General features: G+C 51.2%; 1 protein-coding gene across 3 annotated transcripts in view; it reads right to left on the reverse strand.

Moving 5' to 3' along the window:
- The window catches only part of CCSAP (centriole, cilia and spindle associated protein), a 157,582-nt gene that overhangs the window by 77,648 nt on the left and 52,532 nt on the right, over positions 1 to 27,402 (reverse strand). The gene's annotated exons all lie outside the window — the stretch shown is intronic.

Here is a 27,402-nt window from a genome sequence, read left to right on the forward strand (position 1 = left end):
CGGATACCAGCATAGATAAAGCCCACACCTGCAGACCCCCAGCTGTCGGGCTTTATCATGGCTGTGTATCAAAATAAGGCTGGAGTCACACACTTGCGCGAGTCTCGCATCGCATCACCTGGCAGCCGCACACTCTCCTGACAGGAGCGTGCAGCTGCATAGAAATACATGCAGCTGACCCGCTTCTGTCAGGAGAGTGTGCGGCTGCCGGGTGATGCAATGCGAGACTCGTGCAAGTGTGACTTCGGCCTTATGATGAGTTCTGTGATGTGATCACTGGTGATGTACACGAGGGGAGATATGTGTCGCTGCCACTGCTGCAATCAGTGATGTGAACCCAGATGTAGTACTCCAGCACATTACGTGCTGAGAGGGTTCATTTGTATTACCTGGCCGGGTTTGTTGTGGACAGCTAAAGAGATGGGTGGGATGGCTGTTCACCATATCCATACCTCCCAACCGTCCCGGATACAGCGGGACAGTCCCTCTTTTGAGCCTTTGATCCCGAGTCCCGCCCGTGAGGCTGTTTGTCCCGTGGCTCCGCCCACCCACTGTAGCCCCGCCTCGCTGTTTCTCCCTTCTATTCATTACAGAGTCGAGCGCGCACCTTGAAACTCCTGTGACTGCTGCTGAGGTATGAATCACCCCCTGCAGCAGAGCGACCCCCCTGCAGCAGAGCTGACCCCCCCCTCCCCCAGAGCGGACATCCCCAGTCCCGAAGCCTGCGTTTCTCTGCAGCTGTTCTCTCTGATTCCCCGTGTGGCTTCTCACTGCTGCAGACACACGGGGAATCAGGAAGCTGAGGAGACCGTGCAATCAGCACTTCTCTCTCCTGCAGATAGCACTGGCCAGTAATAACCTATGCAGAGTGACATCTACAGGCTTCTATTAGCTTACCGATCAGTGGTCTCCTGCCTGTGGAGCTGCTGGGTCCTAGCTTCCCAACAGGTTCAGCTCTGCTTTATCCTGGCTCCCCTACCAGTTAAAGGGAAACTGTCAGCAGAAATTTCACAATGAAAGTAATAGATTCCCCTCTGCAGCTCCTGGGCTGCTTCTAGAAAGGTTCCTGTTGTTATTGTGCCCCCTTTGAGACCTACAAAAATACTTTATGAAGTCTTACCTTTTTGTATGCAAATGTGTTTTTATGGTCACGGGGGCGAGCTGTCTGGCGTCCGTTATTCCCCCTCCTGCCGCTTTACGCAGTCCCCCATTGCTCATTTACATACACAAGGACGCCTTCCTCATGTAACTGTCCTCCCGAAGTTTTGCGCATGTGAACGCTTTTTCAGGTGATTGCGCAGGCGTGAGATTATGGGCGGCGCTGTGATTGTCATCAGCAGCGTTAACCAAGTACCCGCCCATAATCTCGTGCCCGCACTTTTCCCTCTGACTCCACCGTTATGCGCAAGTGCTGGCCATATGAACCATGTTACCTATTACTGCTTGCACGAGATTATGGGCGGGTACTTGGATGACTTTGCTGATGACAATCACAGCGCCGCCCATAATCTCGCGCCCATGGTAATAGGTAACATGGTTCATATGGACAGTGCTTGCGCATAACGGTGGAGGCAGAGTGAGAAGCGCGGGCACGAGATTATGGGTGGGTACTTGGATGACACTGCTGATGACAATAACAGCGCCGCCCATAATCTCGCGCCTGCGCAATCACCTCAAAAGCGTTCACACTTTGCACAGTGCTCACTCCCGCGAGAGTGGCACTGGGCATGCACAAAACTTCAGGAGGACAGTTACATGAGGAAGGCGTCCTCATGTATGGAAATGAGCAATGGGGGACGGCGTACAGCGGCAGGAGGGGGAATAACGGACGCCAGACAGCCCGCCCCCGTGACCATAAAAACAGATTTGCATACAAAAAGGTAAGACTTCATAAAGTATTTTTTAGGTCTCAAAGGGGGCACAATAGCAACAGGAACCTTTCCAGAATGCAGCCCACGAGCTGCAGAGGGGAATCTTTTATTTTTTTTGCTAAATTTCTGGTGACAGGTTCCCTTTAAAGGGAACCTATCAGGTGCAATCTGCACTCAGAGCCAGGAGCAGTTCTGGGTGTATATTGCTAATCAATCCCTAACTGTCCCTGTATACACTAGCATAGATAAAGGCATCTATAGAAAAAGTATTTTTAAAGAGCTTATATCTTATGCTAATTAGCGCGGGGACTAGTCCCAAGGGCGTTACTTCACTTGGCTAGTCGGCTCACATAGCGTGTTAGTACTCACACAGGGGCGTAATAACATGCAAACATGCTATGCGAGCCGACTAGCCAAGTGAAGTAACGCCCTTGGGACTAGTCCCCGCGCTCATTAGCATAAGATATAAGATCTTTAAAAATATTTGTACTTGATCTCTTTATCTATGCTAGTGTATACAGGGACGGTTAGGCAGGGATTAGCAATATGTACCCAGAACTGCTCCTGGCTCTGAGTGCATATTGCACCTGACAGGTTCACTTTAAAGGGAACCTGTCACCAGATTTGGGGCCTATAAGCTGCAGCCACCACCAGTGTGATCTTATATACACATTCTAACATGCTGCATACCTCCCAACCGTCCCGGATACAGCGGGACTTTCACGCTTTACGTTGTTTGTCCCGTTGCCACGGGCGGGACGGCCGGCTCCCGGGCTCCGCCCACCCACTCTCTCTCCGCCTCCCTGCTTTTCCCTCCTACCATCCTAGTAGACGTGGCATAGAGAGGAGCGCTGCCTGTGCTGCTGCTGGTACAGTAAACTAATCTCCCCAGCGCTGATTTCCCTCCCTCTCCCCTCACCCCCGGCCGCCGCCTGTCTGTGCGGGCGCCCCCCTGCCGCCTGTCTGTGCGGGCGCCCCCCTGCCGCCTGTCTGTGCGGGCGCCCCCCGCCGCCTGTCTGTGCGGGCGGCCGGCCGCCTGTCTGTGAAGGCGACCGGCTGCCTCTCTGTTCGGGCCGCCTCTTTGTGCGGTCGGCCCGCGCCTCTCTGTGCGGCGGCCCGCCACCTGTCTGTGCGGGCGCCCCCCGCCGCCTGTCTGTGCGGGCGGCCCGCCGCCTCATTGTGCGGGCGGCCGGCCGCCTCTCTGTGCGGGCGGCTGGCCGCCTCTCTGTGCAGGCGGCCGGCCGCCTGTCTGTGAAGGCGACCGGCCGCCTCACTGTGCGGGCGACCGGCCGCCTCACTGTGGCTGCCTGCGTGTCCGTGCTGGAGGCCCGCCGGCTGCCTGCGTGTCCGTGCTGGAGGCCCGCCGGCTGCCTGCGTGTCCGTGCTGGGGGCCCGCCGGCTGCCTGCGTGTCCGTGCTGGAGGCCCGCCGGCTGCCTGCGTGTCCGTGCTGGAGGCCCGCCGGCTGCCTGCGTGTCCGTGCTGGAGGCCCGCCGGCTGCCTGCGTGTCCGTGCTGGAGGCCCGCCGGCTGCCTGCGTGTCCGTGCTGGAGGCCCGCCGGCTGCCTGCGTGTCCGTGCTGGAGGCCCGCCGGCTGCCTGCGTGTCCATGCTGAATGGGTGTGGATGGAAAGTGGATATGGGCGTGACTGTGAAATGGGTGTGGTTAGGGGGCGTGGCCTAAAAACGCGCGCCGCAAACTTTCTCCCTCTTTCCCTTCTTTAAAAGTTGGGAGGTATGCCATATCTCCTACTCGGGGTGTGGTCCCAGAAATAAAAGCTAGACCTCTGGACACACTCAGGGTGCTCTGTAACTTCCTGTGCTGAAGGAAGTAGTTCTGTTTTTTTTGTAAATGGATTGTGGCTGCTGATAATAAACCAGGTGAAAATCGACACGTGAGGTGTTCCTGCATCCATCTCCTACTGCTGAAGAGAGTGGCTCTACCACAGTTCACACAAGCCGCATGACTCGCACGAGTATCAGATTGCATCACCCCGCAGCCACACACTCTCCTGACAGGAGCGTGCATCTGCATTTGTTTCTAGAGCATCTGGGCGATGCAATGCGAGACTCGCGCAAGTGTGACTCCGGCCTTACGGTGCGCTCACAGGAATCATATAGCTCGCACGACTCTCGCATTGCAGCACCCGGTAGCCGCACACTCTCCTGACAGGTGTGGGTCAGTTGCATGTAGTCCTATGCAGCTGCATGCTCGTGTACGTGGTATGTGCAGCTGCCAGGTATCACAGAGAGCGGCCATAGAGCAGCATGGATGCCCACAGTGAGTGCAGCCTTCTTGACGGTGTTTGAGAGAGTTGCTGAACAAGAAAATCTCCCGCCGGAGCAGTGGGCGGAGGTATTGGCGCCATATTTAAGTGGAGAGCCACAAAAGGCCTATTATGATCTTGCTTTACAGGACGCTAAGGAGTATGACAAACTAACGGCTGAAATTGTGGCACGCCTGGGTGTGACTATGACTGTTAGGGCACAACGGGTCCACCAGTGGGCATATCATGGCGACAAATCCCCTCGCTCATAAATGTTTGATTTATTACATCTGGTAAAAAAAAATGGTTGCAGCCAGAGTCCTCCACCCCAGCGCAGATGGTGGAGCGGGTCGTAATAGACAGGTTTATTCACTCCCTTCCGAAGCCAGTGCAGACTTGAGTTGCCCAGGGAAACCCCTTGAATGCTGACGACCTGGTTGGACTGGTGGAGAGGTACCAGGTGGTAGAGAGTTCCCGAGGGAAGCCACGGGACTTACCATTTCCCTATTCTGGGGTTTCTTCAGGGAGCGACACCCAAAAGAAGGGTACAAGAGCCACAGGGGGCCCCTGTGGCCGCTGTGATTATAAAAACAACTTGTGGGTCGGAGTCTCATGAGGTTGGAGTGGTAAAAGATCTGTTGCACCCAGTAATAATAGGGCGAGACTTTGCTTTGTTCTGGAAGTTGTGGAGTAAAGGAGTGGAACCCTGTGTCTCAGATAAAGGACAGTTAGTCCTCAATGATAAGACTTCATTTCAGTCGGAGGCGGATGAATTCCCCCTATGTGTGTTGGTGGGCGATGAGGACGAGGCCGAGTCCCAGGAGGTTGACATTCCGGAGTTGGCCGTTTCCGAAGGGAACTTTGGGACTGTGCAAATGAGGGACCTGACACTAAAGGGGGCATTTGAAAATGTGACTGTCATAAACGGGGTTGCTCAAGAGCCAGGGGCTGACACCAGATTCTCTCACTTTGCAGTAAATGGGGAATTATTATATCGGGTTACCCAGTTGAGAGGTGAGATAATTGAGCAACTATTGGTACCAGGGCCTTATAGACGCCGAGAGTTAGACATGACCCATTCTCATGTCCTGGGTGGTCACCTGGGGTAGATAAAACAAAGGAGCGGATTCTTCAGAGGTTCAAGTGGCCGGGGTGTCATCGAGAGATTCTCAATTATTGTAGACCCTGTCCCACCTGCCAGCTAACTGCACCAGTTTCACACTTTTGAAGTCCCCTTGTGCCATTACCTATAATAGAGATCCCGTTTGACCATATTGTCATGGATCTTGTGGGCCCCCTGGTAAAATCCGCTAGAGGGCACCAGTATATCTTAGTGGTTCTGGACTATGCGACTCGATACCCTGAGGTGGTACCATTGAGAAATTGTTCCTCTAAGAATATAGCCAGGGAGTTGGTCCATATCTTCTCTCGGACCGGACTGCCAAAGGAGATCCTGACAGACCAAGGCACCCCCTTTATGTCGAAAGTCATGAGGGAACTGTGCAAGGTGCTGCGGATTACACAACTGAAGACTTCAGTCTATCACCAGCAGACAGACGGCCGTGTGGAGAGATTTAATAAAACCTTAAAGTCCATGCTTAAGAAGGTCGTGGAGAAGGATGGCAGAGATTGGGATTGCCCGCTTCCATACTTGCTCTTTTCTATCAGGGAAGTTTCACAAGCCTCTACCGGGTTCTCTCCCTTTGAACTTTTATATGGTTGACATCCCCGAGGGTTGCTTGATATAGCCAAAGAAACCTGGGAAGCAGAGGTTACCCCTCATAAGAGTATCATTGAGCATGTGGCCCAGATGCAAGAGAGGATGGCTGAGGTGATACCCATCGTGAAAGAGAGTCTTCTCCGGGCTCAAGAGGCACAGGCGAGAGTATATTATCGCTCTGCCAGGGTGAGACAGTTCAGCCCTGGCGACCGTGTGTTGGTTTTGATCCCTACTGTGGAAAGTAAATTTCTGGCCAAGTGGCAGGGACCCTATGAAGTGGTCGAGAAACTGGGAGAAGTGAATTATAAGATCCACCAACCGGGTAGAAGGAAGCCCTACCAGGTGTACCATATTAATCTTATTAAGCCATGGCGAGATAGGGAAGCGTTGGAAGCTCCGTGTCTAGCTGCCAAGGTGGACGCTGATATCAAGGACGTCACAGTGGCAGACACGCGGTCAAGGGCCCAAAAGCAGAAGTGTCGGGAGTTGCTTTATCAAAATCGAGATCTCTTTTCAGAATTGCCGGGGTGTACACAGGTTGTAGAACATGAAGTTCTGACGGAACCACACGTGAGAGTACATCTGAAGCCGTACCGGATCCCCGAAGCCCGCCGAGAAGTGATCTCAAAAGAGGTGAAGAGGATGCTGAGTCTCGGCGTGATTGAGGAATCAAGAAGTGGCTGGTCTAGTCCTATCGTCCTTGTGCCAAAGCCGGATGGAGAATGGCGATTTTGCAATGACTACCGCAAGTTAAATGAAGTCTCAAAATTTGACGCTTATCCGATGCCTCGAGTCGATGAGCTCATTGAAAGGCTTGGGCCAGCCAGGTATATTACCACCCTTGACCTGACAAAAGGGTACTGGCAAATACCCCTGTCTCAAACGACCAAGGAGAAGACGGCTTTCTCTACACCTGACGGATGTTTCCAGTACAACAGGATGCCGTTTGGGTTGCAGGGAGCCGCAGCCACCTTCCAGAGGGCCATGGACCGGATCCTAGTTTCTCATCAGAAGTACGCCGCAGCTTATCTGGATGATATTGTGATCTTCACCCCGGATTGGGGGAGTCATCTACAGAGGGTCCAGGCGGTGCTGGATGCATTGAGGAAGGCGGGGTTTACCATAAGTCCGAAGAAGTGTGCCATAGGGAAGGAGGAGGCCAGGTACCTGGGCTATGTTGTCGGTAGGGGCCTAATCAAGCCACAAGTGAATAAAGTGGAGGCGATCCAGAATTGGCTACGACCACTCTCTAAAAAGCAGGTTAGGGCATTTCTGGGAATAGTCGGATACTACCGCCAGTTCATACCAAATTTTGCTGTGAGCGCCGCTCTACTGACTGATCTCTTTAGGGCTGCAAAACCATCAGTGGCCAAGTGGACCTCTGAGGCGGAGGTGGCGTTCCAGGACTTGAAGTCTGCCCTGTGTCGGCAGCCAGTCCTGGTGGCACCTGACTTTACAAAGGAGTTTGTGCTTCAGACTGATGCTTGGGAGGTCGGGTTGGGAGCTGTGCTGTCGCAGGAAATAAATGGCGAGGAACATCCAGTGCTTTACCTGAGTAGGAAACTCTCCTCTTGTGAGAAAAACTATGCCATTGTGGAAAAGGAATGCCTGGCCATTAGCTGGGCAGTGGACTCTCTAAAATACTACCTGCTAAGCCGTAAATTCAGGCTAGTGTCTGATCATGCGCCACTGACATGGTTGAGAAGCAGACAGGGAAAGAATGCTAGGGTGACCAGGTGGTTTCTAGCCCTTCAAGACTTTGCCTTCCATGTAGAGCACCGGCCGGGGAAGTTACATGGGAATGCAGATGCTCTGTCGCGGCTCCCCTGTTTAGTGGTTGAAGATGCCCATGCCCCCGGCTTTGGGCAGAGGGGGGGAATATGTGATGTGATCACAGGTGATGTACACGAGGGGAGATGTGTCGCTGCAACTGCTGCAATCAGTGATGTGAACCCGGATGTAGTACTCCAGCACATTACGTGCTGAGAGGGTTAATTTGTATTATCTGGGCCGGGTTTGTTGTGGACAGCTAAAGAGATGGGTGTTCACCATATCTCCACCTCGGGGTGTGGTCCCAGAGGTAAAAGCCAGGCCTCTGGACACACTCAGGGTGCTCTGTAACTTCCTGTGCTGAAGAAAGTAGTTCTATTTTTTTTGTAAATAGATTGTGGCTGCTGATAATAAACCAGGTGAAAATCGACACGTGAGGTGTTCCTGCATTCATCTCCTACTGCTGAGAGAGTGGCTCTACCACAGTTCACACAAGCCGGCAGCCACACACTCTCCTGACAGGAGCGTGCATCTGCATTTGTTTCTAGAGCATCAGGCCGTGCTGGACGATGCAATGCGAGACTCAGGCAAGTGTGACTCCGGCCTTACGGTGCGCTCACAGGAATCATATAACTCGCACGACTCTCGCATTGCAGCACCCGGTAGCCGCACACTCTCCTGACAGGTGTAGGTCAGTTGCATGTAGTCCTATGCAGCTGCATGCTCGTGTACGTGGTATGTGCGGCTGCCAGGTATCACAGAGAGCGGCCATAGAGCAGCATGGCTGCCCACAGTGAGTGCAGAATGAATGAGCCGCGATGAGGGGTGAGTGGGTGCAGGGAGAAGCGTCACACAGGCTGGGGGCGTGTCTGACTACAACCAATCACAGACACCAGGCCGGTCAGTGGGCGACAAAAGCCATTCATTTGAAATGAGCGGCACAGGGAGGCAGCAGGAGCAGCGTACAAAAGTGTGGGAGCAGCGTACAGCTGGCCAGAGCCTCGGTAAGTATGAAGCGCTCGCTTCATTCTTATTTTCTTTATTTTGCCTCTATTTTTTTTACATTTTTTTGAGATCAGGATCAAACAGCCAGAATCCCGGGCCCGGGTCAGCACCCGGGCAACTTTGAAATTGCGCGAATCCAGACTTTTACAGTCTGGGACCGCTCAGCCCTAGTCATTTCCAACATGAGGACATTTGAGGGGGTGGAGGCAGAGTTCTGCTACTTACAGGGTTCTGCAAATGGAGTCTGGAAACTAGATTTGTGCTTTAAAAGCCCTCCTGAGTCCTATGGTGTGGCCAGATAGAAATGTACAGTCACATATGGGGTATTGCTATACTCAGAATAGATTGTGTAACAGATTTTAGTGCCATTTTTACCTATTTCCCCTTGTGAAAATGTCAAAACTTGGGGTTAAAACATTTTGGTGATAAAAATATGAAAATATTGCTGAATTTAGGAGATTGGGAGAGGGATCGCCCTCCCACTCCCATCAGATCAGTGTCCCCACGATGTGATCGCGAGGGTCTGATCATTGCCATGGTGACCCGAGGTTGTCATGACTGCCTATGGGTTACCAAGCTATGGAAAGCTCCTAGCATGATCCCAGGTGCTTCTCATAGAACCAGAGAATGGTAGAGTTGGAAGGGACCTCAAGGGCAATTGGGTCTAACCCCCTGCGAGTGCAGATATTCCAAAGTCATCCCAGCTTCTGTCAGTTTAAAATTACAATACATTATACCTGTCATCAGATCAATAAAAACTAATATCCCATATAGCAACAAAGTAAAAAAAAAATAATGTAAAAAGAGATATATATTCATACTGTATATACAGTGCTGGCCAAAAGTATTGGCACCCCTGCAGTTCTGCCAGATAATACTCAGTTTCTTCTTGAAAATTATTGCAATCACAAATTCTTTGGTATTATTATCGTCATTGAATTTGCTTGCAATGAAAAAAACACAAAAGAGAATGAAACAAAAATCAAATCATTGATCATTTCACACAAAACTCCAAAAATGGGCCAGACAAAAGTATTGGCACCCTTAGCCTAATACTTGGTTGCACAACCTTTAGCCAAAATAACTGTGAACAATCGCTTCCGGTAACCATCAATGAGTTTCTTACAATGCTCTGCTGGAATTTTAGACCATTCTTCTTTGGCAAACTGCTCCAGGTCCTTGAGATTTGAAGGGTGCCTTCTCCAAACTGCCATTTTGAGATCTCTCTACAGGTGTTCTATGGGATTCAGGTCTGGACTCATTGCTGGCCACTTTAGTAGTCTCCAGTGCTTTCATCAAACCATTTTCTAGTGCTTTTTGAAGTGTGTTTTGGGTCATTGTCCTGCTGGAAGACCCATCACCTCTGAGGAAGACCCAGCTTTCTCACACTGGGCCGTACATTACGCTGCAAAATTTGTTGCACTTCATAATGCCATGCACACGGTCAAGCAGTCCAGTGCCAGAGACAGCAAAGCAACCCCAAAACATCAGGGAACCTCCACCATGTTTGACTGTAGGGACCGTGTTCTTTTCTTTGAATGCGTCTTTTTTTTCCTGTAAACTCTATGTTGATGGCTTTTCCCAAAAAGCTCTACTTTTGTCTCATCTGACCAGAGAACATTCTTCCAAAACGTTTTAGGCTTTCTCAGGTAAGTTTAGGCATACTCCAGCATGGCTTTTTTATGTCTCGGGGTAAGAAGTGGGGTCTTCCTGGGTATCCTACCATACAGTCCATTTTCATTCAGATGCCGACGGATGGTACAGGTTGACACTGTTGTACCCTTGTACTGCAGAGCAGCTTGAACTTGTTTGGATGTTAGTCGAGGTTCTTTATCCACCATCCGCACAATCTTGCATTGAAATCTGTCAATTTTTCTTTTCTTTCCACATCTAGGGAGGTTAGCTACAGTGCCATGGGCTTTAGGCTATGTGCGCACTAGAAATGTGAAGTTTCTCAAGAAAATTTCTTGAGAAACTTCTGGGAGTGAAAGATTTTCGGACCTCCGGATAAAATCCGCACCAAATCCGCATGCGGATTTGCCGCGGATTAGCCGCGAATTTGCCGTGATTTTCCCGCGGGTGGTTCCCTGCGGATTTTGCAGGCTGTACTGCCAAAATCCGCAGGGTACCTGCGGAAAAGAATTGACATGCTCATTTTCTCAAGAAATTTTCTCGAGAAATTGTTCTCAAGGAAATTTCTTGAGAAAAATCCGCACAGTGCGCACAGCTATTTTTTTCTCATACAATTTGCTGGGAAATGTCTGCACAAAGATTGCAGACATTTCTCAAGAAATTTCCGCGGCTAATCCGCGGGTAAATCCGCGGGTAAAACGCACTAGTGCGCACAGAGCCTTAAACGTCTTGATGACACTGCGCACCGTAGACACAGGAACTTTGAGGTCTTTGGAGATGGACTTGTAGCCTTGAGATTGCTCATGCTTCCTCACAATTTGGATTCTCAAGTCCTCAGACAGTTCTTTGGTCTTCTTTCTTTTCTCCATGCTCAATGTAGTACATACAAGGACACAGGACAGAGGTTGAGTCAACTTTAATCCATGTCAACTGGCTGCAAGTGTGATTTAGTTATTGACAACACCTGTTAGGTGCCACAGGTATGTTACAGGTGCTGTTAATTACACAAATTAGAGAAGCATCACATGATTTTTCTAACAGTGCCAATACTTTTGCCCACCTCTTTTTTTTATGTTTGGTGTGGAATTATATCCAATTAGGCTTTATGACAAATTTTTATTTTTTTTTCATTGAAGACAAATTAAATGAAGGTAATAATACCAAAGAATTTGTGATTGCAATCATTTTCAAGAATAAACTGAGTATTATCTGACAGAATTGCAGGGGTGCCAATACTTTTGGCCAGCACTGTGTATATACAGTGCCTACAAGTAGTATTCAACCCCCTGCAGATTTAGCAGGTTTACACATTCGGAATTAACTTGGCATTGTGACATTTGGACTGTAGATCAGCCTGGAAGTGTGAAATGCACTGCAGCAAAAAAGAATGTTATTTCCTTTTTTTTTTTTTTTTTTTTTAAATTGTGAAAAGTTTATGCAGAGGGTCATTTATTATTCAACACCTCAAACCACCAGAATTCTGTTTGGTTCCCCTAAAGTATTAAGAAGTATTTCAGGCACAAAGAACAATGAGCTTCACATGTTTGGATTAATTATCTCTTTTTCCAGCCTTTTCTGACTAATTAAGACCCTCCCCAAACTTGTGAACAGCACTCATACTTGGTCAACATGGGAAAGACAAAGGAGCATTCCAAGGCCATCTGAGACAAGATCGTGGAGGGTCACAAGGCTGGCAAGGGGTGCAAAACCCTTTCCAAGGAGTTGGGCCTACCTGTCTCCACTGTTGGGAGCATCATCCGGAAGTGGAAGGCTTATGGAACTACTGTTAGCCTTCCACGGCCTGGACAGCCTTTGAAAGTTTCCACCCGTGCCGAGGCCAGGCTTGTCCGAAGAGTCAAGGCTAACCCAAGGACAACAAGGAAGGAGCTCCGGGAAGATCTCATGGCAGTGGGGACATTTGTTTCAGTCAATACCATAAGTAACGTACTCCACCGCAATGGTCTCTGTTCCAGACGAGCCCGTAAGGTACCTTTACTTTCAAAGCGTCAGGTCAAGGCTCGTCTACAGTTTGCTCATGATCACTTGGAGGACTCTGAGACAGACTGGTTCAAGGTTCTCTGGTCTGATAAGACCAAGATCGAGATCTTTGGTGCCAACCACACACGTGACGTTTGGAGACTGGATGGCACTGCATTCGACCCCAAGAATACCATCCCTACAGTCAAGCATGGTGGTGGCAGCATCATGCTGTGGGGCTGTTTCTCAGCCAAGGGGCCTGGCCATCTGGCCCGCATCCATGGGAAGATGAATAGCACGGCCTACCTGGAGATTTTGGCCAAGAACCTCCGCTCCTCCATCAAGGATCTTAAGAAGGGTCGTCATTTCATCTTCCAACAAGACAACGACCCAAAGCACACAGCCAAGAAAACCAAGGCCTGGTTCAAGAGGGAAAAAATCAAGGTGTTGCAGTGGCCTAGTCAGTCTCCTGACCTTAACCCAATTGAAAACTTGTGGAAGGAGCTCAAGATTAAAGTCCACATGAGACACCCAAAGAACCTAGATAACTTGGAGAAGATCTGCATGGAGGAGTGGGCCAAGATAACTCCAGAGACCTGTGCCGGCCTGATCAGGTCTTATAAAAGACGATTATTAGCTGTAATTGCAAGCAAGGGTTATTCCACAAAATATTAAACCTAGGGGTTGAATAATAATTGACCCACACTTTTATGTTGAAAATGTATTAAAATTTAACTGAGCAACATAACTTGTTGGTTTGTAAGATTTATGCATCTGTTAATAAATCCTGCTCTTGTTTGACGTTTGCAGGCTCTAACTTATTTGCATCTTATCAAACCTGCTAAATCTGCAGGGGGTTGAATACTACTTGTAGGCACTGTATATATATATGTATATATATATATATATATATATATATATATATGTATACATATATAACATATGTTTGAATAGCAAAAGACAAACAAATTAGATATTGCACTATAAAATAGAGGTATGAAAAGGATTCACATTCCCAGGCAATAAAGTGCATTGTCTATTGGTATTTGTCAATATGTATATGGCGCCACAATAATATTAAACATAGCAAATGTTAAATAGAATAATACCATATACATATTATACTACAAAGCAATCAGCTAATTTGAATAAACTCCTCAAGAATATAAGTAACTACAACAGGACCATTGCTGTAATCAATTGAATAGTATTATCTATTCAATAAGTTCTATATACCAAACTAATTACTCCTGCACATAGTATAAAGTGGCAATCATACCATGATAGTATAGATCTATGTACGGAGCTCCTGCACAGCCGTCCCTCCACCCCGATGACCATTTCGCACCTAGCTTCTTCCAGGGGGCGTATCAGGGTGATGAAAGTGCTAGCCTTATATAGTATTACGTTCCTTATGGGTGTTGTTTTGTCTCACGGAATTGTAAACACATAGCGTGAGCGTCGTCACCCCGTATGGGATAAGACTTCCTGGTTACTTCAATGAAATGAGCTATGCGACTGATCAGTTGTGAAGTGACTCACAGCCGGGTGGAAGCAACGCAGAATGTAACGTTTTTTTGGAGCGGCAAAAAAAACGCACCGTGCAGGATTCTGTTGGCATCCGTCATGGTTATAATGGAAGCCTATGGGCGCTGCAATCCGTCGGAATCCGTTAAATAACGGATTCCGGCGACGGATCCGTTTTTAGCAACAGAGCATGCTCAGAAGTGGAAATTCCTTTCTGGTTAGTACAAAATTCTCTCTCTCTGTCTGTCGGTTTCTCTCTCTCCCTGTCGGTCAGTCTCTCCCTCCTTCATACTCACCGATCACCGGTGCGGCATGAGAGGAAACGGAGGGAAGATGTAGAGTAGGTGAAACTGCGACCACGGGAAGACTAGAGTGTCGGAGCCGAGCGCTAGCGGGTCTCTCGACCGGGATATAAAGGGATGTACCTTGGCGTTCATCCGAGACGCCATGAGGTCCACATCTGGGAGTCCCCAACGAAGAGTGATCTGATGGAACACTTCGTCGTGGAGGGACCATTCCCCTGCCGCTAGACCCTGTCTGCTGAGAAAGTCTGCGGCCCAGCTGTCTACTCCCAGAATATGGACAGCTGAAATAATGGGAATGTGCATCTCTGTCCAAAGAAGAATCCTGGATACTTCTTTCATCGCTGCCCTGCTGCGAGTTCCTTCCTGACGGTTGATGTAAGCCACAGCCGTGGCATTGTCTGACTGGATCCGAACAGGGAGACCCAATAGTAAGGGCTAAAAGTTCTGAAGGGCCAAAAATATGGCTCTGATCTCTAGAATGTTGATGTGAAGGGAGCGTTCGGAGGGAGACCAGCGTCCGTGAACAGTGTGGTGGAGAAACACCGCCCCCCAGCCTATAAGGCTGGCATCTGTCGTGACTACTTGTTGCCAGTGGACAGGACGGAAGGACTTCCCTTGAGATAGGGATGAGACTTGAGTCCACCAGACGAGGGAGTGGAGCGCTGTCCGAGATAAGCGGACTGACCGGTCTAGAGAAGCTGGATTCTTGTCCCAGAAGGATAAAAGATCCAGTTGTAGATGGTGCAGATGGAATTGGGCAAAGGACACGGCTTCCATGACTGCCACCATCTTGCCTAACACTCTCATCCCATTCCCAAGGATGTGTGACGGCGGGAGCGGAGGGATTGGGCGGCCCGGATGATGGAAGACCTTTTGTCTTCTGGAAGAAAAACCCGGGACTGAGCCGTGTCTATCAGCATACCTAAAAAGGTGATGCGCTGACGAGGAATGAGGGATGACTTGTTGAAGTTGATAAGCCACCCTAGCCTTGACAGCTTGTCTAAGCATATGTGCACGCTTTCTGAGCAAACTTGAGGAGAGCTTCCCTTGACAAGTAGGTCGTCCAAATAGGGAACGACCAGAACGCCTCTGGGGTGCAAAATGGACATGACGGCCGCCATGACCTTTGTGAAGACCCGAGGCGCAGTGGCCAGTCCAAAGGGGAGGGCCCTGAATTGGTAATGACGATGTCCTACGGCAAAACGAAGGAACAGTTGATGGGATACACATAACTCTTCCGGTTCCATGGCAGCTAGTACTACTCTCAATGACTCCATTCAGAAGGTCCGAATGCGTACGGATCTGTTCAGTCTTTTGATATCCAGGATAGGGCGGACAGAGCCATCTTTTTTGGGAACGACAAAAAGGTTTGAATAGAAACCTTTGCCGCGCTGTTCCATGGGCACTGGAATGATAACGTTTGCTTTTTGTAACGAGGCTATGCCCTGAAATAAGGCCTGGCTTTGCGTTTTGGACTTTGGAAGACAAGAACGCAGAAACCTGCTGGCCGGCAGGGAATGGAAATCGATCTTGTAACCTGAGGTGACGATTTCTCGAACCCAAGCATCGTGAGTGTGGTCTAGCCAGATATCCCGAAAAAGCAGAAGCCGTCCTGCAACAGGAGTCGGATCTGAGGGATACCTGGCGTCATGCTGAGGGGGCCTGTGCAGGGCGAGGTCCCTTAGGTTTAGGTTGTTTGGAGTGGGAACGCCAAAGAGCCCCTTGAGGGGCCGGATCCTCGATCTGAGCATTGGGACAATCCTTGTACGGAAGGTTTTTGGGAGACGGGTCGAAAGGACTGCCTGCGCCAAGAAGATCCTTTAAAATTCCTGGATACAGGCCGCTTTTGTAGTAGAATGGTACTTTTTCCACCTGTCATCTCAGATATGAGTTTGTCCAGGGATTCTCCAAACAGGCGAAAACCATGGAAGGGGAGTGTGGACAGGGATTTCTTGGAAGCACTGTCCGCGTTCCATATCTTTAGCCACAGGACTCTGCGGGCAAAAACAGCATTGGCTGCCGTTAGGGCTGACAAACTAGCTGCATCTAGGGAGCCGTGAAGAAAATAATTAGAGGCTAGGGAGATCAAATCAAGGATCTCAAAAGCCTCCGGAGGAATTTCACAAGAGCGAAGCATCCTGCGTAGGTTCTTACTCCACACACCCATAGCTCTCGCGACCCATGTCAAGGCAAACAGGGGGCGAAGAGAGAAGCCTGAAGCCTGGAAAATAGACTTGACCGCCGCATCAACTGCGCAGTCGGACGAGTCCTTGAGAGACGCGCTGTCTCACTGTGTGTTTAGCCAGCCTGGATACTGGCGGGTCCACAACGGGGGGTACTGACCAGGTCTTAACCATTTCAGAGGGAAAAGGATAAGCGAATGAAGTGAAAGGTTTTTTATTAAACCTTCTATCAGGGTGATCCCACCGTTTAGACACGATTTGACGAAAAACCGGATCCTGGGCAAAGGACTTAGGAGGCTTCTTGGCCCGCTTGATTGCCGACTGAGAAGTCCGTTCCGGAGGCTGATCAGAAATCGACAGAGTGATTGACAGCCGAAATTAGTGTGTCTTCTATATGCCTAGATTCGGAAGGGACATCTGAATCAGAGTCAGAGTCTTGGGAATCGTGACTACTAAAAGTCACAGAGCCAGAGTCAGACTGACCATCGTCCGAGTCGGAAGAGGCGTAGAGGTCGCAATGGCGCCTCTTGGAAGCAGCCTTTTTATGTTCTGGGGAAGAAGGACCAGACGAAGCAGGCGGGCTCCTCTGAGGGAGCTGAGCCGGGGAAAGGCTGCCTGAGGTTTGGGATATCTGAGTGACAAGGTCATCTATCCTTTTAGATATTAGAAGAGCCCATGGAGGAAGAACGTCATCAGACGGGGGAGCTGCCTGGCCGGTGGCCGGGGCAGAATCCAAAACCTGCGCGGCCTCCTGGTCCGGCAACTGGGTCTGTTGTGACACGGTAGTAGGGGCATCGCATCCTCGGCATAGTGGATAGCTTCGGCCATTAGAAAACGAGCGTCCAGGTGGTACAGGCATAGTACAGATCCGTAGAGGACGCCTGGGAAGCTTTATCACCCTTGCGGTTACGCATGTCAGCAGCAGAGTCATACAGCCCTATATAGGGATATGCCGCTGTTACTATGAGTGAGGAGCCACTAGCAGTATTATAAAGTGACTACTATGCAGAGACGGTATATACAGATAGCAAAATGGCATATACTGTCAAACAGTCGGCATATACCTGCAGGCAGAGCCAGTATATACCGCTAGTAGCTGATATACACCGCTAGCCAGCAGGCACACACCGCTAGAGAGACAGCGATATACTGCTGAGCAGAGCGGTATATAGTGCTGCAGAAGTGCAGAGCCAAGTCTGCTCCCCACGTAGAATCCAGTGTTCCTGGCAGCATGGAGGAGAGAGACGGCCCCCGGAGGCTGATTGGTCTCAGGACTGGGACTAAGCGTGACGGCCAATAGGAAAGGAGCTGCTCCTGAGTGAGGGAGCGGCTTCCAGAGCAGTGAGAGGGGGCGTTGCTAGAATGCAGGCCGAAGCCGGGGGCTAAATTAATGATGCTTCCCGGGATCACGGCCTGCATCGCCCCACCGGCTCCTTTCCAGGCGGCGGTTTGGATACAGGGGACAGATGACTCGTCGTCTCCCTACCTGCTCCTGGCTCCATCTGAAGATGCGTCGGTTATGGATGCGGGGATCTCAGGGACGCATCTTCGGCTCACGGCTGAAGCAGGTCCTCGGCTCTGCTTAGCCCTCTGGAGCTACCTTGGTGTGAGGTGCTTCCAGGGAGCCTGGGGGGGTACGCAGACTCAACCACTTGGGCGCGAGGGAAGACTGATGGCTTGTGCACGCCAGGTTTCCTCTGCCCGTAAGCGGGGGGAACGAGGGTGGCAGGCACCCTGGTATTACCCCATAATCAAAAATAGGTCAAAATAAAAAATAAATAAAAAATAAATAAAAATTAAGCTGGCCTGGGGCTCAGGCCAGACATGTCGGCCTACCTGCAGACACTAGAAAAAACTGAGTTAGTTTCCTGTCTAGCTAGGGTATATGCTGTGGGGGGATGAGCTAACACTTTTTCAATCTAGTGTCACGCCTCCCCTGGAGACACCATACTACCCACTGTCTGTGTCCCCCAATGAAAAGGCGAGAAAGGAAAGAAGTATTCAATAGTATTAACAATATTTATTTAGAGAGCACCATTGATTTCATGGTGCTGTACATGAGAAGGGGTTACTTACAGAATATACATACAAATTACAACAGACAGACTGGTACAGAGGGAAGAGGACCCTGCCCTTGCGGGCTTACATGCTATATGATTTTACTGAAAAAGAGAGAGTAGCGCATATGAGGAGTACCCGCGGGTCTAAGATTAAATTTAGAGGAATTTGAATTTGCTCACCTGATGAGGTTGTGCGCCCTCGCACAACCCCGGTGTTGGTTGTATGGGTCCTCCGAGTGAACGGGGGTTTGAATCCTTGGTATCGATGCTGTTAGGTCGTGATCTTTAATGGAGATAGCCGGATTCGGGACCGCTGGTTTCTCCTAGGATCCCCGGCACTCTGGGTCTTGGAGTGTTGCAGCGATCCACCGTTCTCCAGCTGGAAATTTCACTTTGGAATGGAAATGCCTGTGTCTTTCTGCAGCTCTGACCGATTCCCTCAGACGGGAGTGAGCATATAGTAGAAAATTGGATTATCGGTCTGGCGAGCGCTGACAATGCACAGGTTCCGTAAAAGATTAAATTGTTTTATTGTTAAAATATTTTTAGAATGCTCCTGTTATTTAAATACAACGCGTTTCAGCAATACATCAATGCTTTCCTCAGGTAGGATACCTGAGGAAAGCATTGATGTATTGCTGAAACGCGTTGTATTATCTAAATAACAGGAGCATTCTAAAAATATTTTAACAATAAAACAATTTAATCTTTAACGGAACCTGTGCATTGTCAGCGCTCGCCAGACCGATAATCCAATTTTCTACTATATGATTTTAGGGAGGAGACAGTAGGTGGGTGTCACGCCTCCAGGGCCGCGACGCCGCTGGTCACCGCACCGCTTATCCCGGCACCACTCCCCTCTCACCGGCCCGGTTCCCGTGCACCCCGACCACGGCACCCGCTCCCGCTCTCCTCCCTCGGCCTCCTCCGTGCCCCCTGCTCGGCGGTCTCGGCGTCTTGCTGCAGCCCAGGACTCTGCCTCCAACTCCCCTGCCTCATCTCTCCTGCGTCCTGCACGCTTCTCCAGCTCCCGGGTCTCGCACATGCGCACTAGGGCGCGGGTGCTCTCTCCCCTTCTCTTAAAGGGCCAGCGTCTCTGAAACAGGAAATGGCTGATAGCAGGTACAGGGTATATAAGACTTCATTCTCCTTATGGGCGGTGCCTGTTCAACATGTACCAGTAGCCGTGTCTCTTGTGCTAGTGTTCAAGTCCCTCTGTGTCTTGTGCCCAGGATTAACCCTGTCTCTGCCCGCAGATCCCAACTGCTGCCTGTGCGTGCCCGGTCCGCCGGCTTTCCAGGAGAATCCCCTGTGTCAGACTGTTGTGAATCCCGTCATCTTCCTCCAGCCTGTACCCATCACCGATCCTGGACTCCGCCCGGTATGGCCTGACTGCACCTTCACTAGCCCCGGACTCCATTTGCCATCTCCAGTCGGCAGCTGTACCCGGTTCTTCTCAGTCCACGTCTACCCTGGGACCAGCCTCCATATCCTGTGTGGACATCTTCGGACGCTAACCCGCAACGCTCCCGTGTCCCGGTTGCTGCGTATCTCGGTCCTCTGAGGTGATTGCCAGACAGCCCCTGTATAGGGGTTCGCTCCTGGTGGTCTCCTTGGTGGGAGTCCGGTGTGCGGTCCCATGGATCCCCCTCCTTGCACCGAACCTGACAGCTTGAACAGGCCATGGATCCCGCGGGTCACAAGCGTCCCAGCTGGCTGGATTACACCAAGAACTGGTGCGACAACGCAAGACCAAATCTCGCATGCTGGCCTTTATGATGTCCGTTGATACCAGTTTATATACTCTTCAGGCAACAGCCACAGCCCTGTCTGATCAGTCTACGGCAGCGGTTCCCGCGGTTGTGTCTGCCTCAGCCTCTAAACTGGGGCTTGCTGCTCCGCCCCGGTATGCCGGTGACCCCAAGACCTGTAGAGGCTTCCTGAATCAATGCTCCCTGCACTTCAAATTGCTCCCACACCTCTTTGTCTTGGATCAGGCGAAAGTGGCCTTTCTGATGTCCCATCTGGAGGGAGAAGCATTGGCCTGGATGAATCCCTTATGGAAAAGAGAAGATCTGGTGACCACCGACATCCGGGCATTCCTAGAGGCCTTCCGCAACACCTTTGATGAACCGGGACACACCTCCGCGACGGTCTCTTCTCTCCTTTGACTATGCCAAGGCTCTCTAACTGTTGGTCAATACGCCATCCGTTTCCGCACGCTTGCCTCCGAATTGGGATGGAACGAGGCATTGACTGCGGCCTTCTGGGAGGGGCTCTCCGGTTGCATCAAGGACGAGTTGGCTGGTCGTGATGTTCATCCTACCTTGGATGGTCTGATCTCTCTGGCCTCCAGGATTGACCTCCGCTTCCAGGAACGGACCAAGGAAGCACTCCGGGAGAGGAGACCGATGCGCCACGTTCCAGCAATCCAGAGACCCTCCGCTCCCCTGTCGGTGCCATCCAGCTGTTCTACTCCCGAACCCTTGCAAGTGGATCGCCTGGGACAGGCTGAACAACGAAGGAAGGAGCGGATCGCCAGGGCCCTATGCCTCTACTGTGGTGGCGACACACACCTGATTCGTTCCTGCCCAGACCGGCCAGGAAACTCCAAAGCCTAGGGTTGGTAGGGGAGGCTAACTTACTAGGCGCCGGAGCACTCACGTCCCCAGTAACGCTGACGGTTCAGGTGACCACGCAGAAGACCGACCCGGTTCACGGCAGAGGCGTATCTGGATTCTGGGTCAGCAGGCAACTTCATACAACAAGCCACTGTGGACAAATACCGGATTCCCGTTATACCGCTCTCAAGTCCTCTTGTGATCGCCTCCGTAGACGGGAGACCTCTCTCTGATTCCGTGTTATCCGTCACCGAACCCATGGAGCTCCGTATAGGCGCACTGCACACTGAGAAAATCAGCCTATACGTACTGCCTCAACTGGCTCACTCGCTCCTCCTGGGGCTCCCGTGGTTACGGGCACATGAACCTCTCGTCAGTTGGTGTTTCGGAGAGATCACCCGTTGGGGCCAGTCCTGCCACGAGCGCTGTTTACAGCCCGTCCGCCCTGTCCCTCAGCCTCCGGTACCCAAGTCCCTGCCAGGACTGCCCTCTGCTTATTAATTGTTTGTGGATGTCTTCGACAAAAAGGAGGCCGAAGTGTTGCCGCCGCACAGACCATACGACTGTGCTATCGACTTGCTGCCAGGAACCACTCCTCCCCGTGGACGTATCTATCCCTTGTCACCAGCCGAGATGCAGGCCATTTCGGACTACATTGCGGATAACCTGGCAAGGGGGTTCATCAGGAGATCCTCATCCCCTGCAGGAGCCGGGTTTATCTTCGTTAAGAAGAAAGAAGGAGACCAGCGACCCTGCATTGACTACAGGGGCTTGAACCAGTTCACTGTAAAAAGCAAATAGCCCCTTCCTCTCATCCCGGAGCTATTCGATCGGCTTAGGTGGGCCCGCATCTTCACCAAACTTGATCTTCGCGGAGCTTACAACCTGGTGCGTATTCGCCCGGGAGATGAATGGAAGACGGCATTCAACACCCGAGACGGGCACTACGAATACTGTGATGCCGTTCGGTCTCTGTAATGCCCCGGCTGTCTTCCAGGAGCTGGCGAATGACGTCTTCAGGGATCTCCCCTACGTCTGTGTGGTCGTGTATCTGGACGACATCCTGGTCTATTCTCCAGACTTGCCGACCCACAGAAGAAACATACGACTCGTTCTGCAGAGGCTTAGGGAGAACCGTCTGTACACCAAGTACGATAAATGCTTGTTTGAATTGACGTCCCTTCCCTTTCTTGGCTACGTGATTTTCGACATGGGTCTGCAGATGGATCCCGAGAAAGTGTCTTCCATTCTCAAATGGCCTCCTCCCTCTGGACTGAAAGCCATCCAACGCTTCCTGGGCTTAGCCAATTATTATCATCAGTTTATCCCTCACTTCTCTGCGCTGACGGCTCCTCTCTCCGCCTTGACGAAGAAGGGGGCGAACCCGAAAGAATGGTCCCCTGAGGCCGACGATGCCTTCTGCTCCCTGAAACAGGTGTTTCCCTCCGCTCCCGTTCTCCACAGACCGGAGTTGAACAGAGAATTCACCTTGGAGGTGGATGCCTCCTCATCGGGAGTCGGGGCCGTGCTCATGCAGAAGTCGTCCTCTGGAAAAATGGTTACCTGCGGGTTCTTCTCCAAGGTCTTCTCTGTACTGGAACGCAATTATACCATTGGCGATTGGGAGCTCCTGGCTATCAAGTTGGCCCTGGAGGAGTGGCGCTACTTGCTGGAGGGGGTGGTATACCCGGTCATCATCTACACCAACCATAAAAACCTGGCGTATCTGCAGTCCGCCCAGAGACTCAACCCGCGACAAGCCTGCTGGTCCCTGTTCTTCGCCCGGTTCGACTTCCAACTACATTTCCGTCCTGCGGACAAGAATGTGCGGACTGATGCCTTGTCCCAGTCCTTCGTACCGGCAGAGCTAGAGGAAGAGATGGACCAGTCCATCATCTGTCACAGTAAGGTCATCCCGGTGGCTCCCGTCACTCTGTCACAGATACCCCCTGGGAAGACCTTCGTTGCGGAGACCGACAGACTAGAGGTTCTTCAATGGGGGCATTCCTCGAAAGTGGCTGGACACGCAGGTCAGAAAAAAAATTGGTGCGCTATTCTTCGCCACTGTTGGTGGCCTCTTCGTAAGGATGACGTCTCTTTTGTCTCCGCTTGTCCATCCTGTGCCCGCAACAAGACGCCCAAGCACCTGCCCTTCGGCTGTCTCCTGCCTCTGCCCATTCCCTCCGTCCCATGGCAACACATTGCCATGGATTTAACCACGGACTTGCCTTCATCTTCTGGTTGAACCGTCATTTGGGTCATGGTGGACCGATTCTCCAAGATGGCTCATTTCGTTCCCATGGTCGGCCTACCCTCTGCCCCGGAACTCGCAGACGCCTTCATTCAGCACATATTCCGGCTTCACGGCTTTCCCCTGCATATTGTGTCTGACAGGGGGACTCAGTTCACATCGCACTTCTGGAGGGCGCTCTGTAAACATCTGAGAGTATCTCTGGACTTCTCCTCGGCCTACCATCCCCAGTCTAATGGCCAGGTCGAACGGGTCAACCAGGTCCTGACCTCCTTCCTTCGGCACTTCGTCAATGCACATCATGATGACTGGTCCACGCGACTCCGTTGGGCTGAGTTCTCCTATAATCATCACGTCAGTGAGTCCTCCTCCAGCTCTCCATTCCATGTTGTCTATGGCCTCCAGCCTTCTGTTACACTACGGGTACCGTCTACCTCTGATGTTCCCGCTGTAGATGCCCTGTCCAGGGACTTCTCCGACATATGGAGTGCTGTCAAGACATCTCTGGAACAGGCTTCCGCTCGGATGAAGAAACATGCTGACAGGAGACGCCTCGATCCCCCTCACTTTTCTCCTGGGGAAAAAGTGTGGCTGTCCTCCAAGTACGTTCGGCTGAAGATCCCCTCGTACAAGTTGGGTCCGCGATACATTGGTCCGTTCAAGGTCATCCAGCGGATCAACAAAGTCTCTTAACTATTGCACCTCCCAGCCACTATGCGCATCCCCAACTCCTTTCACGTGTCCTTGCTCAAGCCGGTGGTCCTCAGTCCTTACTTCGCTGATTCCGGTGATTCTCCTCCTCCTCTTGCCTCTGATGACGTGTTTGAGGTAAGACATATCTTGGCCATGAAGAGGGTGAGAGGTAGGCCGTTCTTCCTGGTTGATTGGAAAGGGTTTGGCCCCGAGGAGCGGTCTAGGAGGCAACCCCGGGAGAATATTGATGCCCCTCTTCTCCTTCGCCGATTTTTGTCCCGGTTGCGGGGAGGGGGGCATGAGGGGCGGTACTGTTACGCCTCCAGGGCCGCGGCACCGCTCGTCACCGCACCGCTTATCCCGGCGCCGCTTATCCTGGCACCGCTTCCCTCTCACCGGCCCGGTTCCCGTGCACCCTGACCACGGCACCCGCTCCCGCTCTCCTCCCTCGGCCTCTTCTGTGCCCCCCGCTCGTCGGTCCCGGCATCTTGCTGCAGCCCAGGACTCTGCCTCCAGCTCCCTGCCTCATATCTCCTGCATCCTGCACGCTTCTCCGGCTCCCGGGTCTCGCACAAGCGCGCTAGGGCGCGGGCGGGCTCTCTCCCCTTCTCTTAAAGGGCCAGTGTCTCTGAAACAGGAAATGGCTGATAACAGGTACAGGGTATATAAGACTTCCTTCTCCTTATGGGCGGTGCCTGTTCAACATGTACCAGTAGCCGTGTCTCTTGTGCTAGTGTTCAGGTCCCTCTGTGTCTTGTGCCCAGGATTAATCCTGTCTCTGCCTGCAAATCCCGACTGCTGCCTGTGCGTGCCCGGTCCTCCGGCTTTCCAGGAGCATCCACAGTGTCAGACTGTTGTGGATCCCGTCATCTTCCTCCAGCCTGTACCAGTCACCGATCCTGGACTCCGCCCGGTATCGCCTGACTGCACCTTCACTAGCCCCGGACTCCATTTGCTATCTCCAGTCGGCACCTGTACCCGGTTCTTCCCAGTCCACGTCTACCCTGGGACCAGCCTCCATATTCTGTGTGGACATCTTCGGACGCTAACCCACAACGCTCCCGTGTCCCGGCTGCTGTGTATCTAGGCCCTCTGAGGTGATTGCCAGACAGCCCCTGTATAGGGGTTCCCTCCTGGTGGTCTCCTTGGGGGAATCAGGTGCGCAGTCCCATGGATCCCCCTCCTTGCACCAAACCTGACAGTGGGATGTTGGTCGGGTGGCAGATCTAGCGGTGGTGACGCAGTGGGGTCATTGGAGTTTATAGGCATTTCTGAACAGATGAGTTTTCAGGTTCCGTTTGAAGCTTACAAGTGTAGCAGATAATCTGACATGTTGAGGCAGAACATTCCAGAAGACAGGAGATGCTCGGGAGAAGTCTTGGAGGCGGCTGCATGAGGAGTGAATGACAGAAGAGCAGAGAAGTAGGTCTTGGGAAGACCGGAGGTTACGTGTTGGAGTGTAGCGGGAGATTAGTTCGGAGATATACGGAGGAGACAGATTATGGATGGCTTCGTAGGTCAGTGTTAGTAGTTTGAATTGGATACGGTGGAGGATTGGGAGCCTATGGAGGGATTTGCAGAGGGGAGAAGTGGGGTGCTGTTGAGGAGAGAGGTGGATCATTCGGGCAGCAGAATTAAGGATGGACTGGAGAAGTGCGAGATGGTTAGCAAGGAGGCCACAGAGGAGTATGTTGCAGTAATCAAGGCGGGAGATTATGAGGGCATGAACTAGCATTTTTGTAGATTGAGGAAAGGACGGATTCTGGAAATATTTTTGAGTTGAAGACGACAGGAGGTGGTGAGGGATTGGATGTGTGGTATGAACAACAGGGCAGAATCGAGGGTCACTCCGATGCACCAAACTTTGGGTACTGGGGAGAGCGTGATGTTGCTTATTGTAATAGATAGATCAGGTAGAGAGTGTAGGTGAGATGGAGGAAAGATGATTAGTTCAGTTTTGGACACATTGAGTTTTAGGAAGCGAGAGGAGAAGAAGGAGGATATGGCTGATAGACACTGGGATTCTGGACAGCAGAGATGTGACATCTGGACCAGAAAGGTAGATCTGAGTGTCATGAGCACATAGGTGGTAATGAAAGCCATGGGACTTTATGAGTTGTCCCAGGTCAAATGTATAGATGGAAAAAGTAAGGGTCCCAGGAATGAGCATTGAGAGAGGATGGGATGAAGAGGTTGTGTGCGAGTGAGAGACAATAAAAGTGCGGTTGGAAAGGTATTAAGAGATCCAAGAGACGGCAAGATCTCTGACACCAAGGGAAAAGAGGATCTGTAATAGGAGGGAGTGATCGACAGTGTTAAAGGCTGAGGACAGGTCTAGAAGTAGGAGTATAGAGAAGTGATTGTTAGCTTTGGCAGCAAGTCATTTGTGATTTTAGTCAGGGCAGTTTCAGTAGAATGATGTGGACGGAAGCCGGACTGTAGGTTGTCAAAGAGAGAGTTAAGGCTGCTTTACACGCTGCTAAATCGGTACCGATATCGCTAGCGTGCGTACCCGCCCCTATCGTTTGTGCGACACGGGCATATCCACCGTCGCGCACAAAATCGCGCGGACCCGTCACACTACTTTCCTGCATAGTGACGTCGCTGTGACCGGCGAACCGCCTCTTTTCTAAAGGGGGCGGCTTGTTCGGCGCCACAGTGACATCACTAAGCGGCCGCCCAATCAAAGCGGAGGAGCGGAGATGAGCGGGACGAACATCCCGCCCACCTCCTTCCTTTCTCATTGCTGGCGGGACGCAGGTAAGGTGAGGTTCCTCGTTCCTGCGGTGTCACACATAGCGATGTGTGCTGCCGCAGGAACGAGGAACAACATCGTAACTGCAGCAGCAACGATAATCGAGATTAGGGGGGCATGTCACCGATTAGCGATTTTGAACGTTTTTGCAACGATTCAAAATCGCTATTAGGTGTCCCACGCAACGACATCGCTAATGCGGCCGGATGTGCGTCACAAAATCTGTGACCCCAACGACATTGCATTAGCGATGTCGTAGCACGTAAAGCGGACTTTAGATGAGAGGTGGGAGGAAAGTTCAGCATGGACGTGCTGTTCGAGGAGTTTTGAAGCGAACGGGAGTAGTGATATTGGTAATAGAGGTTGGGTCGAGGTAAGGTTGCTTTAGGATGGGTGTGATTGTTGCATGTTTAAAAGCAGAAGGGAAGGTTTCAGAGGTTAAAGATAGGTTGAAAAGATGGGTTAAGACTGTAATAAGCATAGTGGTGAGGTTGGGGAGGAGGTGGGATAGGATGAGGTCAAGTGCGCAGGTGGTGAGTTGTGCTTTCGAGATGTGCGAGCTCTCCTTCGGTGATGGTGGGGAGAAAGTTTGAGGGAGGGGCAGTGGTCTGTTATACGAAGGGGTTGTGGTGATTGAGCAGAGAAGAATTGCCTTGTTTGGCGATATTATGTTTGAAATATGTAGCAAAGTCTTCTGCGGAGATGAGGGAGGTAAAATTATTGAATAGCTGTTTGGGGTTGTGTGATCAAGAGGATATGAGGGTTCTGC

This window comes from Anomaloglossus baeobatrachus, chromosome 3, assembly GCF_048569485.1.
Source record: "Anomaloglossus baeobatrachus isolate aAnoBae1 chromosome 3, aAnoBae1.hap1, whole genome shotgun sequence".
Lineage (NCBI taxonomy): Eukaryota > Metazoa > Chordata > Amphibia > Anura > Aromobatidae > Anomaloglossus > Anomaloglossus baeobatrachus.